This window comes from Pagrus pagrus, assembly GCF_965226575.1.
Source record: "Pagrus pagrus genome assembly, chromosome: 2".
Lineage (NCBI taxonomy): Eukaryota > Metazoa > Chordata > Actinopteri > Spariformes > Sparidae > Pagrus > Pagrus pagrus.
The window spans coordinates 18,497,133-18,513,175 of NC_140186.1; positions in this window are offsets into that span (position 1 = coordinate 18,497,133).

Here is a 16,043-nt window from a genome sequence, read left to right on the forward strand (position 1 = left end):
AGAGCTGCTCCCTACAACGCCGTGCTGAGTGCTGCACTGTGCCACCCTGCAGCCCATAAATATCACAAATATCCCCCTTTCCTCTCCTCCTCCCACTCCTCTGCTTCTCCTCCCTCCAAACTGCTCTACCCTGCTGCTCTGTATCCACTCTTTCCTCCAGTGCTCATAAAAAAGCAGAGCTGACAGGTGCTGGAGACCCAAGCCAGGAATACAAGAGTTGCTGGGATCATTAATGAGCTCTGGGCCTGATAACTTGAATATTTTTGGATCAAATAAATCTGTACTTTATATTCTTTCCAAATATATAGACATCAACAGCTGCCTCTTAATTCATGTGGACTTGTTTGAACTGTTTTTTAAAACGGGGAGGCCTGAATCAGCAAAAACAAACAGCTGCAAAGTGTTGAATACACCGACGGGCCAATCCTGACACGAGGTCTGGTTAACTGGAAGGGGAAGTAAGACGAAGACAGACACAAGGTCAGTGTCAAAAGCAGCTTTGTTATTTTAGTAGAGGACTCAAATCTCCTTCCTCCTCCTCCATCTCCTCCACCCACCACCGACTTGGCCAGCCCTGGATGTCTCTGCCGCAGTTGGGAGAAGTTAGGAAGAGTCGGATGACTTGGATGTTTTCTGCTGTTGTGTTGACAAGCCTCCCATCTGAGCACGCAGCCAAGGACCACCCTGGTTGACTCTTGTAAAAGCTCACTCCCCTTCGCCCTCGCTCGCTCTTTCCTCCGCTCACATATGAGCTTGTGAACTCTGGTTTCCTTCTTTGGCTGCCTTGTTCTCTTTGTTCATTTTGTCTGTGTGCATCATGCTCGTGTTTGCAAGTTGTTGATATAGAATCAGAAATAAGATCTTAAACTCCTCGCCTTTAAAATAACAATCACAGACATTAGTTCAGGAGTGAAAGAGTGAGAGTGCTGACATCTTACGCGCATGATTAAAGGGTGCATGTTGCATTGAGAACAGGCCATTTGTGTATGCTGCTTGAACTAGCTTGTAGGCTACACTTAATCTGTTAGTATTCTGAACATCAACAAAATATTTTTTTGTTACACATCACGTCAGTTTGTCGTGTTCTGTTACATTATATTAAACCAGACATTAATGTAGTTTTTTGGGAACGACAGCTAATTAAATACCAAACAAATCAATGTGTATCACGTCACATTCACATTATCCATTAGGACACGCTGACTTGCAACATTAGCCAATCAATTTTTGGTAACTTGATTAATAACAAATCTCTTTTATTAAGCGCAATATAAGCACAATATAAACTTCAATAACAAAGGCCTGAAAAACTAGAATTTAACTCAGTGACGCTCTACAAGAAAGGACCAGAAAATTGTATTTAAGGCCCTGACAACTTATTTTCCCAATCAACCTCTTGCTTTCAGTAATATGGTCCTCAGAACAGTGTTTTCACAGGAGACATTTCGGTATTTGGGTTTTTTTTCTGTCTCCTCCAATGGTTTGAATTGGGCGGGACTCCAATGGACACGGATCAGGATTCATTCTTCCAAATCACATTTTGATGGCAGCTGATTGGTTGTTTGGGCACCATCAATCAAATCTAATCAAGCCACATCTGCACAGTCCACATAACCTTATAATACCTGAACACATATTGGTTGTTGAAAATTGAATCATGCATTATTAATGTTAAAGAGAAATACTTAGGATTTGAAGTCACATTTTTAGGGGCTCCTATCAGCTTCAGCCCAGTCACCAGATTTAAATGTTGGCCTTGTATGTTTCTACAAACCACATCTATCTATCTATCTATCTATCTATCTATCTATCTATCTATCTATCTATCTATCTATCTATCTATCTATCTATATTACCTCTGTGCTCATATTTGCACTTTATCTGCCCTTAACTGCATGTCTCATAAACTGACTGCATTGTATCTGTTTTCTGTGCTCCTCAATGTAATTGGTGATCCAACCAAAGGTCAACCTAAGATTAACGTCAGAACGAGGGAACAGCAACATGAACCCAATCTGCAATACATTTCCCAATTATTGACAACCTGTAACAGAAGAAAAGTGCATCTGCAGGCCTGAGTCGTCTGTATAAGCTCAGCACGGCCCCTTTGAACCGTAATCCCCCAAATGTTCACTCACACAGCAGAAGGCCTCGCTAAGTGGAGCACTGTCACACAATGCAAGGATTCACTTCAAAAACAATACGAATACGAAACAAGGGAGATGCACATGTGCGGGGAAGCAGACTCCTTCATAAAACAAAAAAAAAATCACCAAGTTGAAAGACATGAAAGCTGAATATGTCTCAGCATATGGTCGCCAGATTTGTGGCAGATTTCCGATCATAGAGATACAAGCTTTCCTGGTTTTTGAGAGAGGAAGGATGGGAGGGGGAGGGAGTCTGTTTCATTTTAGACTACTATAGTGGTCAGTGTTTCATGTATGTGCAAAAGCTAACAGGCAGCTCCATTCACAGCCATACATGCTTTGAATCTGATGCTGCAGTTGCAAGGAAAGATCGGGTCTTTCAGGCTTTGAGCTGCAATGAAATGTTTAGTATTTTTTAATGTTAGCCGCAGTTATGATTCATGAGGAATGAAACCAAAATGACAGATAAAAAACAAAGTCTATTAGCAAGTGATCAACGCTTCAATGAGAATTACTTTTTTTATTCTGATTTGTCAGCCAAAAAAATCAGATCATAAAACTGCAAGAGCTGCTCACAGATTGCATTTACATAAAAATAAAATATCTGACGTGCGATACATTTTTGAGGGAGACTACACAGGGAGAAAGCATATGGCATGCAATATTTTTCCCTTGAGTGGAAAGCAGTGAAAATAGAAAACTTGTGTTAGATGTCTGCTTTACAAAAGTTATGAGTAGCACTGTTTGCATGCAGATCGTGAATGGTGGCATCATGTTTGACAAATGTATGTTGTCCAAAAAGGGATCTAGCAATGCTTGTACATGGGTTCTACCTATCATGTCTGTTTTGAATCATGAAACATGTAAAAAAAAAAAAAAGGGCCCAAGATTTTTAGCCTGATTATCAGACTGAATTGCAATTTTTAATCAAACATTGTGCACATGTTTGCCCTGTTTTGGAGGGGTTTTAATGTTTAGCTGCTAAAGGGCCAGGTATTTCCTTCAAGAGTTGGTGGAGACCAAAACCAGAGCTAAAAGAGAGCTAAGAGTCACATTCACAAGGTGGCCAGAAATATGACCTCAAATAAATGATTATGTTGCTCCATCACTGCTCCAAGGTGATGATATGTCAGTGCTGACTCAGCTTATTCTAAGTCATGTTTAAAGCTATTTCTGCATTTACACACTTTTGTCTCTTTATAGAAAAATTACATCTTCACTCTTAAAGATATGGTATAACATTTCTGTAAAAAAAAAAAAGTAAAAAGAACTACTAGAACTTTATAACATATTTTATTTACATATTTTTACTGACATTAACCCAAATGTATCCATGGATGTACACACTAGAGAAATCCACAAGTTTACTCAAGGTGGGTTTTATTTGGTCGCCTGTGACTGCCTGGGGAGAGTCAGAGAGTGAGGAAGGAAGTCTGCAAACCAGACTAAACATAATGTGAACATAACTGTGAAACATAACCTCATACTTGGTACTCATCGGTGGTTGTTATTCATTGTTTTTTCACCCCAAATATTCAGATTTCTTTACTGTGCATTAGCCGTAAGCTAGTGGGCAACAGCATGCACCGAGGGTGTCAACCTCTCACTAAGCTCAGCACAGAATTAAAGTACATTTCCCCTCCAGCCCCTGTCAGCAGTCACCATTACAGTACATAAACACTCAACCAGTTCTCCTCCCGTCAGGCTCCGGATCAGAAGAAAAAGTCAGATGTGACTCTGGTTGTTTATTCCTCCAGAAGGTTTGGCTCTGCACCGAACATCTCATGTTTTGTTTTGATAGAGACCCCTCGCAGCAGAAATTACATTTTGTGCTTTTAAACCCACATATAAAACATTGATTGGCTCAGTTGTCTTGAGGAAACAGAGCACAACACCATAAGTATGTGAGTTGCTGCATAACTGTAAATCAATATTTATTGATATATCACTGCGAGACATTTAGTCAAGGTTCGAGTTTCCCACCACCTTTAAGTGTTCACAGTATACAAGCACTGTAAACATGTACGCATGCCCTAAACACCCACACAGGCCCACACACACTTCTCATATCAGCGAGCTTCTCCACATTCAGAATCCAAGTAATTACATGAGATAACACTGAGTTTTTAAAGGAATCGGGGTACTTCATTTATTGCTCTATAACCTGCGAGAAAGGAACAGCTCTGAAAGAACAACAACTACTAAAGTGCCAAGTGGGATAAAACCTAATAGCCCCAATAACCAGAGCATCAACCAAAATAAGTTTTAACAGTTCCAGGTAACACACCTCGCCATCGTAGCTGAGCCGCAGTGAGCGTGGATTGAGGCCTTGTTTATCCCTGTGTGTGTTTGCTTTTCCATGCTCGCTGGTTTAATTTAATATCTCGTTATGAGAGCGAGCTCTGAGGTCATCTGAGCCAACAGAAAATATGAAGGATCAAGTAAAGACCCTGTATGGAGAGGGCAAAACAGTAAATGCAAACAGGACGTATACAAACACAAACTGGTCTGCTTTATATGATGTTCTATGTCCAGGAAGTTGTAAATACAGATTGTTTTCTGTCATTTAGGAGGGCGAGTTTAATGTCATGCTGTGTAACAAGCCACATCTTTATCCTGTTAAACTTTATTAATTTGGCCTCAGCTTTCATCCAGACTTTATAGGCCTTCGAAATGCCTGAATCCCAGAGGTGGGGCTTGTCGAACAGGGCTCACCCACTGTTAGCTATGTAAACAGCTGTAACCCACACACAGACAACACACACACACACACACACACACATGCTGCGGAGGAAAGAAACAGTAAATCAAACCAAAAAAAGGAACCAAAAAAAAAAAAGATGCACGGCTGAGGCTTGAAGGGTTATGATAGATTTTCTGTGAAAGCCGCACGCAGTAATCTCACAGTGCAAATATTCAGAGGTGAGGACAGTAAATGTGACATAATTATACAGTATGTTTTAGAGGGCAAGGTGGACAAAAGATACGACATCACTGTATTTTACAGAAACTAAAAACAAACCAGAAATTGAGAACATTTGACAAAAGCTTTCAGATTAAAAGCTCCAGAAATCCTACTGAGTGAACCTTGTGATGCTGTTGTTTTTGTCAGCTTGCTTTTATACATTTCTGATGGTACACCGTTTTATGTTTCTTATGTACAAACACATATATATTGTACATATGTACCTTATTCCTGCTGTTCCATAACTATTCCCTTTAATCACTTTTATTGCTTTATACTGTACCTCATTGATTACTTTTACCGCTATTATACTCCGACTTATTTCTTTATACATTATATTACTACCATTATTTACTATTTCTGTAGTGGAGTCTCTTGAAAGTACTTGTACAAATAAAGTGATAATAAACATCTTGAATCTTGAAAAGTCAGAAAATGATCTGCTGAACACAAATTGTAATATTATTTTTAATTTATCCTGCAAAACCACATTTTTGTTCTGACTTTTGGTTGTGAGAGCATGTTGAGGGAAAATGTTTGTTTCCTTTTTATTTATTCATTTATTACTATTTTTCAAATGTAGTCATTTTCATTTACACAGTATTTTTTTTAATAACAACATGTACACTGTATGGACAGTTTATCCATGTTGATCCAGTGTGTGTGTGTATTTGTATATGTATATCACACTAAGCCATCTAAAGTGTGTGTGGTCAGGAAGCGCCGCGAGCAGCAGAACAACTGTCTTCAAAGGTAGTTTACTGTAAATAGGCTTAATGATGGTTTGAATGTTTAACTGTTCTGCTCCTTGTTATTCATGACTACATGATATTTACTTACAGAGCACACAGTTAAATAAAGACAACAAGTTTAACTGTGGTCTCAGGTGGTATCTGAGTTACAGTAATATTAATTGAACTTGTGTCAGTGTGTCAGCATTATGAACGTACTTATAATGCGCTTACAGCACCTTGTTATTCAAGATAAAAGCACTCATGAATCCTGATTCTTTATAACAATAATGCATTGCATCAATGTCTGTAATGCATTATAAACATTAGTACATATAAACATTAGTTTTTTATTTTACTTAAAGAAAGCAGTGACCATCTATAGTGACTTATAACCAGCTTGTGATGTATTATGTCTGAGATGCCGTTACTTTATTTAAAGAACCCAATGACTACTTACAATCCCCTTAAAATGCACTATAATAGTGATTATAACGTGCTATGAAATAAGTATAATAAACTGCAACTATGAGAATTTTAATACACAGTGAACCTTGCAAATAGAGTGTGCATGTTTATGAAGTATTGATACTTGACCTTAAAAGTCATATTAAAATGCTTTAAAGCACTCTGAATATTCCAACTTAAAGGAGCACCATATACTATCGGTGCCTTTAAACACATTATAAGTATGTTCAAAACATGTAAGAATACACTATAGACCTGGGCTAAAAAGACACAAGTACGTACTTGTGATGTTTTGAAGGTTTGTAGTAATCGTAGATGGAAAAGTTTACTAGGTTAAGTGCTTTACTTTATTCTTATCATGTTTAACATTAAAAATCAGTCTTTTGTTCCTCAGTAAGTTCAACCTGTCTGATTCCCTCTCATCAACACCTTCCTCAAACACACACACACACACACACACACAAACAGTAACTGGACATGTTTTGACAGGTGGTCAACTCTGGTTTATACTGTATAATAGCAGCCTGCAGAAGTTCCTCCGGGAACGGAAGAAGAGCTGGAAAGAGAGCCTGTGTGTGTGTGTGTGTGTATAACCAAATGACAGACAACCAGAGCAAACACACGCACACACAGGGAAGAAATAGAGAGAGCGATTGAGCAAGAAGGAGAGGGAGTCTGAGTGTTATTTCAGTCACAATACATCCAGTTGTCACTGAGCCCCATGACCAAAAGCTTTTTCATTCCCTCCTCTCTGTTTCATAAAGCACCTCCGTATGCAGAGCAGCACATCTGGTGGACAGATGTCTATCTCTCCGTCTCTTGTTTTCTCTCCCTCTGTACTTCTTTTTCCTTTAGGCAGGCCTGGTGCTAATCCCTTTCTCCTCCACCTGGCCCGGACCACCCACACACTGAGCGGGGCTGCGGCAGCCCACCAGCAGAGAGTAAGTGTGTGTGTGTGTGTGTGTGTGTGTGTATTGCATATGTGGACAAAAGGAGAACTGTACTGATGTTTACACAGAGGCAATAATATAAGACAAACAAGAATTAAATATTATTAATGTTTAAAATATAATGAATTCTCTTCATGTTTCTGGTGTCACCTTAAGCATGATAATCAAACTTTTGCCACTTTATAATTGTACACTTGTCGTTGCTGTGAGAACCATTCACCACTTAAACTGTACGTCTGATGATACATTTATAGATTTTTAACTTTTTTTTCCAGTTTTTTTTAAGTCAAGTCCTCTCTTTCTCCTACAAATGGATGAAAGACGTGCAGAAAAGGTTGACTATATATAGTCAACCTTGGATGTTGCACAAGTTTAGCACTTAGCTTTTGTCGCCATCTTGTGGTAAAGTGACCAAAACACTAAACAGTAAAATAACATGGCTGTACACACAGTACAATGTGTGAGATATCAGTCGAAGGGTTTTATATGCAAAAAACTAAATTTTCTTTTATTCCCCTACATCGTGTTATACGTGTGTGCTTACAGGGAATATTAAGTCAAACTGGTGTTGGGTTGTTGTGATAAGACATCTATTTAAAATAATAATAATAATAATAATAATAAATATTTTTGAATATTTATCAAATTGGTGATGGTATATTCATTTTAAGAACCATGTGTAGCTGTTTTTGCATATGAACTCTTCACTTGCACCTTGCTATGCACTCAGTTGCCTGTTAATTAGCTACACTTGCCTGAAACTAATTCAGCCTAATATGTTTCAGAGAGGAGCCAATGATCATTTTGGATGATATGGTTTAAGGATGCTTTGAACAGTATTGTATTATACAGAGAGGTGTTTCTGATCTGTTTCTTGTTATTCTGCCCTTGTTGATAGAAAAGGGGTGGACGACATAAAGTAATGATAGAGACACTTGTCCTTTTCTGAGGGTGAGGGTTAGGGGAAAAAAAGTCCCTCTGTCGGGTTGTGACAAAGACTCAGCGGTTCAAAACTGGAAACTCTTCACAAGCTCCCAAGAATGGCAGGATTAGCGTTAAATCAGAACTCAACCCTCGTTACATGCTGATTTGCCCTTGAGCAAGAATCAATCTACAGATGATCAACAGATTTTACCCTGGTGTAGCCTCAGTGTGTGAAATAACACTAAGGACACTGAGCCCATGTGCTCTGCATTTCTGGTAATATGTGGGTCTTTGCAGTCTGTTACTATGCGTCAACTTTGAATTTTGATGGATATTCGTTGTGGAAATCGATCAGTTTGCTACACCATCATAGATTTTGAATTATAGGCCTATGCCATGGCAATACCCCTTTCACACTGGACAAAAAACCCACTAACACCTGGCTTTTTCCTCAAGTTGAATGTGTATAATCTGTTTTGCCCCTTGTCATTGTAAGATGATACGACATGTGTTGGAGTTAAGGATGCTGGCTTGTTATCACTTTTAAATCCATCTCTGTCAAGTCTGATCCTGTGGTGGAGAATCTAAGGAAACAGAGCAGGACAACTGTCTTTTGATATCGTGGAAACAAATTGGTTACATATGTCAGACTGTATGTTTTTAATACACGATATATGAACAAAATCAAACTACATGCAGTGTTTCTCCAAAACAAACAATCAAATCCAGAGCGAGTGAGCTCCAAACAGGAACTCATATATTTTGAATTAGTGAGGGAGAAAGTGGAAAAGTGATGCTGAGTTTCCTATTATTGCAGGATGGGGGGCTGACAACAGGGCCGAGTCCGCCCACCACGCTGTGAGCACGCCAGTGGAATTTGGACGGCGACAGTGCTGATGATGAGAAATATGAGAGAGGAAGACACAATACTGTGTTGTTCCACGCAGGTTCATCGCAACCCGAGGGCACAGCCACCAGACACACACACACACACACACACACACACACACACACACACACCAGAGTTGTTTCCATTTATGCTCAGAGACACAAACACTGTTGTACTCGTATTCACAATTAGAAACTTTGAGTACACGTCCACAGTGAAACACACACACACACAGAGGCTATTGTCAGGGCTCATCTCAAGTGGAAATATTTGTAGTTTCGTTGCCAACACTGGAAGTGGATGCGAGTGGTGCTGTTTGAAAAGCCGCAGTGCGCTCGTAAAGTTCTGCACGTAATCCAGCGCAGGTGACGACGCTTAAGAGTCAAAGGCCAGACTGAGGCGTCGGGGTCAAATGAGTCAGACCAGTCCTCCCAGTGAGAGTTACTGGGCTGCCTGTGTTTTCCTGCTCATCCTTTCTTCCTTCTCCACTGATGAAGAATCGACTGCAGCTATAAACTGTTATCCTGAATAACGATTAAATGCAGACAAATGGACTGGAATGTATGTAGAAAATATCATTAATTCTGTTCATATGTTTCTGATAGCATACAGGTTTAAAATTCAAGCAAATCTCATATAACTCAATGCTGTTCATTGCTAGAGCATTTTGTACGTTATGTAACTCAAATGGACAGTGCCTTCGATCTACAATGCATATTTTTATTATTGGGTACATTATGTTATTATTAGCAGCATCAGCAAATGTAAAAACAGTGAATGGATAAGTGGTGCTAAGAGCAAAAAGTTATCAAACGAGACAGAAGGTAAAATAGGAGAATAAGTAAAGTTTTGATTTATTATATCACTTTATTAGACGTGAAGGAAAAGCAACTTTGCGTTTCCTTTCAGAGTCTATTTTAATTATTTAACAAAGCGTTTTGTTGATTGATGTATTGCATTACATACTGTATATATAGAAATATTGTATTTTTTATTTACTTATTCTTATTGGTTTTCTTATTACATTTACTCTTCCTCTTTATGTCTCATTGAAATTAAACCTGTCCACAAATGAATACTTTATAGTTTTATCCCAAACTGGAGATCTTCAAAAAAAAAAAAAACCTTCGACTGCACAGAGAAGCATCTCTAATTTAGCCTCAGCCTTCTCCAATTCTTCCAAAGTTAAGACAGCTGTCTATTTACATCTTAAGCTAAATATTAAAGCAACATTATGTAACTGTCTGGAGAAAGATTAGCTGATTGTTGAGTCTACTGACGCTTTGGGTTGGTGGCTCAGAGCCAAACTTTTCACTAATACTAATAAAACCAAATCAATCTACTTGTGTCAAAGAGGACAATATTCACCACATTATCTGCAGTAACAGTCAATATTTTAAATAATTTCAAATTAATGTAAGATGTTTAATGTTCTGATAGCCATAAAAAAAATTTTTATTATCGAGGCGTTTGTCCTGAAGAATATTGAAACCTCATCAGAGGTTTTTATATTTCACACTCCTGATTTAAGTACCTCGTGAAAACAGCCTCCTTCCTGGCTCCTGTTCAGCTGTTGAGGCTGAATGTACAGTATATGTGTGCAATCAAGGAAACGATTGATTGAACCCATTATGCTCTGATTAGCCTGCAGGCCGCTCTCTCCCTCCCAGCTGAGTGAGTCTATTCTGAGACAGGAGACAATAAAGGAGTGCTTTCTCCTCGCTCCCTCTGTGAGTCTGTCTGTCTGTCTGTCTGTCCCACTTTCCTTTCTTTTTCCTCTATATACTTCTCTGATTATCCCTCCATTTCCCTCAACCAATCCTCGCATCAGGAAAGTCTTTGATTTCTTTTCTAAAAATGCAAATATTAGCTTGAGGAGCGTTGGTCCCTCACACCTGTGGCAGATATATCCTGTTTGGAAAAGGCCCCACTAAACACCCTAATCCACCCCTACTTCTACCCGCTCCTCTCCCCTACTAAACCGCCCCATCACAACCCTCCTCTGCGCTGCCAAACCAGGAAGTGTGCGCAGGAAACAGCTGTCCCCCACATCCGCCCTCTAGCCCCTGGCCAGGTGCATCCTGGGAACGGAGCAATGTGTGACCGACGACATGTGGCTGACACTGTACGAGGTGCCGTTACAGTAATCAGGATTGCTATGAACTCTAAACAGCGACAAGATAAAAATAAAGCACCTTGTTCTCTATTAGGCCTTTTCAAATAACCTTTCTGAGATTTGTTTTTGTTGGAAACAATCTACAGTGTTTGGGCCTTGATGTCACAGGGAGGCAGTGACGGTGAACAAAACAAGTTATGTTTGATCTGAAGCTGATACACTTGACTCACAAGCGATCGCTTCTCCTCAAAGGGGAACTCCACAGATTTCACACATCAAAGTGTGATCACAAGTGTTGAGGAGTGTTACTGCATATGTGAAAAAAGTTGTATAAAGCCTCCAGAGGGCGCTGTCCAGAATCAGATAAATTGCCATTAGTGATGTCACTTGAGTCAGCTGCAGTTGTGGCTGAAGACGTTTGATGAAATGAGAAAAATCTGCGGGGCAGGAGTTTGCAAGAAGTGTGTTTACCAGACTCGTGGGTAATGGATGCAGCAGGTTTTGAAAAGAAAGAAGAACGTGTGGAGTAAAATAGATGACATCTCTGATTCTACTGACCCCTTTTGTAAATGCAAAAAGCAATTCAGCACCCGGCTTTGAAGCCAGTTCGGCATAGTGGCCAGAATGTGTCATGACAACGTCACATGATGCATAATGACCCATAAAGACATTTCAGCATAAGGTCACATTGAAAGAAGTCTAGAGGAGTCTCATGATTAAACTAGCTTATTTCATTCACCTTCAAGTTTGCGGAGGGCTCAAACGGAAGTTAGCAGGCTGAGGTGGCGGATGTCTACAGTGTGCACGTTCTATGGATCTGGATAATTTGATATCCAGGAAGTTGAACTTTGTTGGCTGTATGCATCACGGAGCAACTTTCATATGAATGACTGGGGCCCGGCCTCTGATGCTGTATCCAGACCTCACTTTCATGAATGTCTCTCAATCAAAACAATGAAAACAAAAGACATAAATTAAAGACGTTGTGATGTAGCGTGGGATCATGGGAGTTGACGTCATCATTGCTAGCCCACTTACATCACAGATGAAATGCTATCTGATGTGTTAACAATGTTTAATAATGTGTTTATAATATTACAACATGCTTCTTCTGTGTAAGGTCAGATTCTGGGATGGCAGTACACACACATCCTCCTGTTTTGTCCTAAATCTCCAACAGAAACTGACACTCTTCTTGTTGTCGTTTTCAGCAGTTGGATGGCCGGTCTCCAGGACAATCAGGAAAAATAAACAGAGTCGACATCTGTCGCGGCAGAGGAGGAGAGAGAGCGTCTGTCCCGGCCAACGCTCGCAGCATTGTTTGTCACTTTCTCCATGAAATACACTGCGAATATTGCCTCAAACAATTAGGTTCCAGTGATCCCTATCGCCCGGCACACAATAGTGTTTACATGGCGTGGAGGAAACGTGGCCATGGAGCCCACTTTGGGGAGTGTGTGTGTGTGTGTTTTCTTGGGCATGTGCATGCGTCTGTGTATATCCACTATATGAATTTTAGGAGTCTATACACTCACACTACTCTGAGAGGGTGAAACATATTGGTTTACCATATGATTATTGCTTTAATTGCTTTCTCATTTTCACCCTCCAGTTCTCCCAAACTGTTGAAACTTGAAGGTTTATTTCAACACTTTTAGGGGTTTTGTTGCTCCTGCATTACTTGGCCTTGTAAAACTTCAGAAACTGTATTGGTATCATCGTCTCCTGTCTCATAACTGTCTGCTAAACACGTCTCTTTTGTCACGTAGTTACAACAACGGAAGGGGTAAATAATAGTCAACGGTGCAACACAGCTAATTAGCTGACAGTTTCCTTCATTTTGGACTGTCTGTTTCCCACAAAGATCAGGGGCTTCACTTATAAAACAGACTTACGATTCATTTTGATCTTAAGCTCGACTGAAGATGTCCCTAAAAAAAACATTACTTTGCCTTGAAAATGATCTTGTCACTAAGCAAAGTCTAGACTAGACTTCAGGCTGGTTATGTAAAGGTGTTGCAGTTTGGGACGTGTATGCATCCAAATCTGTGGTGAACTTTACATGAGCTCTATAAACGATGTGCAGCGTCGACATGCTTGTCCACCCACTGTTCAGTCGCTCTACTCATCTCTACCATCGCTGAGTCCGTCTTCCAAATTTCATTTTCTTGTTTGGTCCATGGCTATTTCGACCATTATCTTCAGACAAAGTTCAAGTATAAATCTCTAAATACTTTTCGTAAATGAGGCCCCAGCTCTGTCAAAGCTTGTTTTTCTCCCAGTTATGTGAATTTCCATGTGTGGTCATCACAGACGACCTCTTGACATAAGGGCTTCACCTGACTGAAGCAATTCCATTGTGATCAATTTATTCTGCCGCATTATTTTACAGTTGTAATTACTGGTGACCAGTAGCCTTAATTCTGCTACCTGTGTTAGAAACGTAAGTTATGTTAATGTTACATTAAGTTTGGTCCCTGGACTCCAATTATCAGCTGATATTTTCTTTAGGGCACAAATAAGCCTCAGGGTTTTCATTTTCCATGCCTCACCCACACATGCTTACTGGCCCAGCAAGAGATCAACGCTGTTTCTGCAGGTGCGCACAGTGAGACAACCTTTACATATAGCTTTATTTTTACTTTATTCTCTAGGGTATTTAGCAAACAGCCTGACCCTGCCTTATGTACAAACACACAAGCATGCATGCACACACACAAGCACACACGCGTGCACAAAGGCACTCACATCAATACTCCATTTATTGAGCTGGGTATTTTGAGGTAGTCAGAGGAGGGCGTGACAGCTCGGCTCTGAGATTAAAACAATCCTCTCTTGATTTCTTCCTCACTCAAGGGAAAAGCGGAAGCTGTCTGTTATCGTTTGTTTCTATAATTACTCCCCATTTACAGTTCGGGTGTTCACACGGGGCCTTAAATGAGAAAGTCAACGATTTCTCCTCTGCTCAGAAAACTGTGACCGTGTGAGATGCTACAGTGAGATTGGGGAAATCCAAAATGCACAGTGATTTGTTGTCAGCTCGCTCAGGGTTTCATCTGACTTAATCGACAATTCACACAACTGTGGCACCATACTGTGAGCAACAGCTTCTTTACTGTGTTAAAGCAATTAAGAGGATTTGGCAACTAAAACTGCATTTTCAAACCATTTGGAGTCCAGATTCTGTTTCTAATTTTTCTGTGAATTTATAACATGTATTTGACCTAATTAACCACCTTGACTTCACATTCATGGTATCCTGTTTTCCAGCACAAACACGGCTATAAGTCAGACCTCAAAATAAGACCTGAAAATACACGAGTAAAATGACATGGTTGGTTAAAAACTCTTCAAAGTAGTATTTTTCAGTGTGCTTTTAAACAAAGAACTATAAACTATAAATATTACAATCTATTTACATATAAATTGCTTTTCATCCCCCCCTTGTTTTTGTCCCCTTTTCCTCGGAAAAAATGGCATCCAACAGAGAAAATCACAGATATTAGGACCACAACAGTTAAGGGCCCATGCTTGGCTGTATTTGCTTTTCTCTATTAAGATTACAGCACATACAGCCACAAACACTAAGTGAACAAAGCTGAAGGCATTTAAAGACATTTTCCATTTAAATCATATTTTTAAACAAACAATTAAAGAACTAAAGCTGTTCTGAAAATACAACACTGTGATGCTATTTAATAACATTACTTTTAACAGGAGTGTACAAGGCACAGGAAAAGTTAATCCCTTAAGGATTTCTCTCTGTCCCTTGTGTAGCTTTTTATATGTTACAGGCAAATTCAGGCAGCATCTGCAGCGACAGCAGAGCCACTGCGACGTTATTCTGGCTCACAGAGGGCGATCAACTGGAACCACAGCTGCCAGACGCAGAACAGTGTGACACTCCAATAGAAGACACTCTGCACTCTGATCGTACTTACACTATTGTTATTTCAGCATATTCAGACCTCCAGGGCAGTTATCCCTTATAATAATGATGATGTTGATGATAGTGATGGCCACAATGAAGAAAAAAAAGATAACAATGATGATGAGGATGATGAAGGCGATGACAGATTTGTTGAGTAGTTGCTCAGCAAGCTGCTTTCTTTCCCAGGACCTTGAAGGTCACGTAACTGTAAAGCCTTTATAATGTTTGTGTTTGAGTCTGTCTAAGAAGGAAATGACTGAGGGAATGTAAAAGAGGCGTTGACCCTGAGGTTGAAGGAGGGAACAGGAATGGGTGAGCACAGAGGAGGACGGGTGAGGGATAGATTCAGGAAGGAAGTTCAGGAGCTCTCTGAGAGGAAAGTTACCACGATGATGACGACTCGCGTGCTGGTCATCAGCGACACAGGTGCGCTCTGATGTCATAAATCCCCAAAGCTGTCTCGTGCCCAATAAATAGAGACCGTCTGTGTTTGTACAGTGCTGTCACACACACAGTGGGAATCAGGGCAGAAACTAATGATTATCTTTACTGTAGATTAATAACTGTATTGATAACATGACTGTATTTTTGTTTTACTTTCAACCATTTTAATTTATTTTAAGTTGTAGGGGTTTTAGGCAACTGAATGTTATTTTATAGTTTTTAAAATTTTTATCAATAAGCCCAGGCTGTGGCTTTTTTTTATTTTTTATTTACAAGCCTGTTGTGGGACTGCTTTTACTTTTTCAGTAGTTTCCCTTTTTATTGTTCCTCCTGTTCTTTGTTTTGTTTGACTCAATGTCATTGTCAATGAGGGCTACTCCTCAATGATCTCTCAAGTATAAATAAAGCTTGATGGATTGAATGAATTATGGTGTTGTTTTGTCCAGCCTTGAAAATTATAACTTGCCAGAACCCTGGG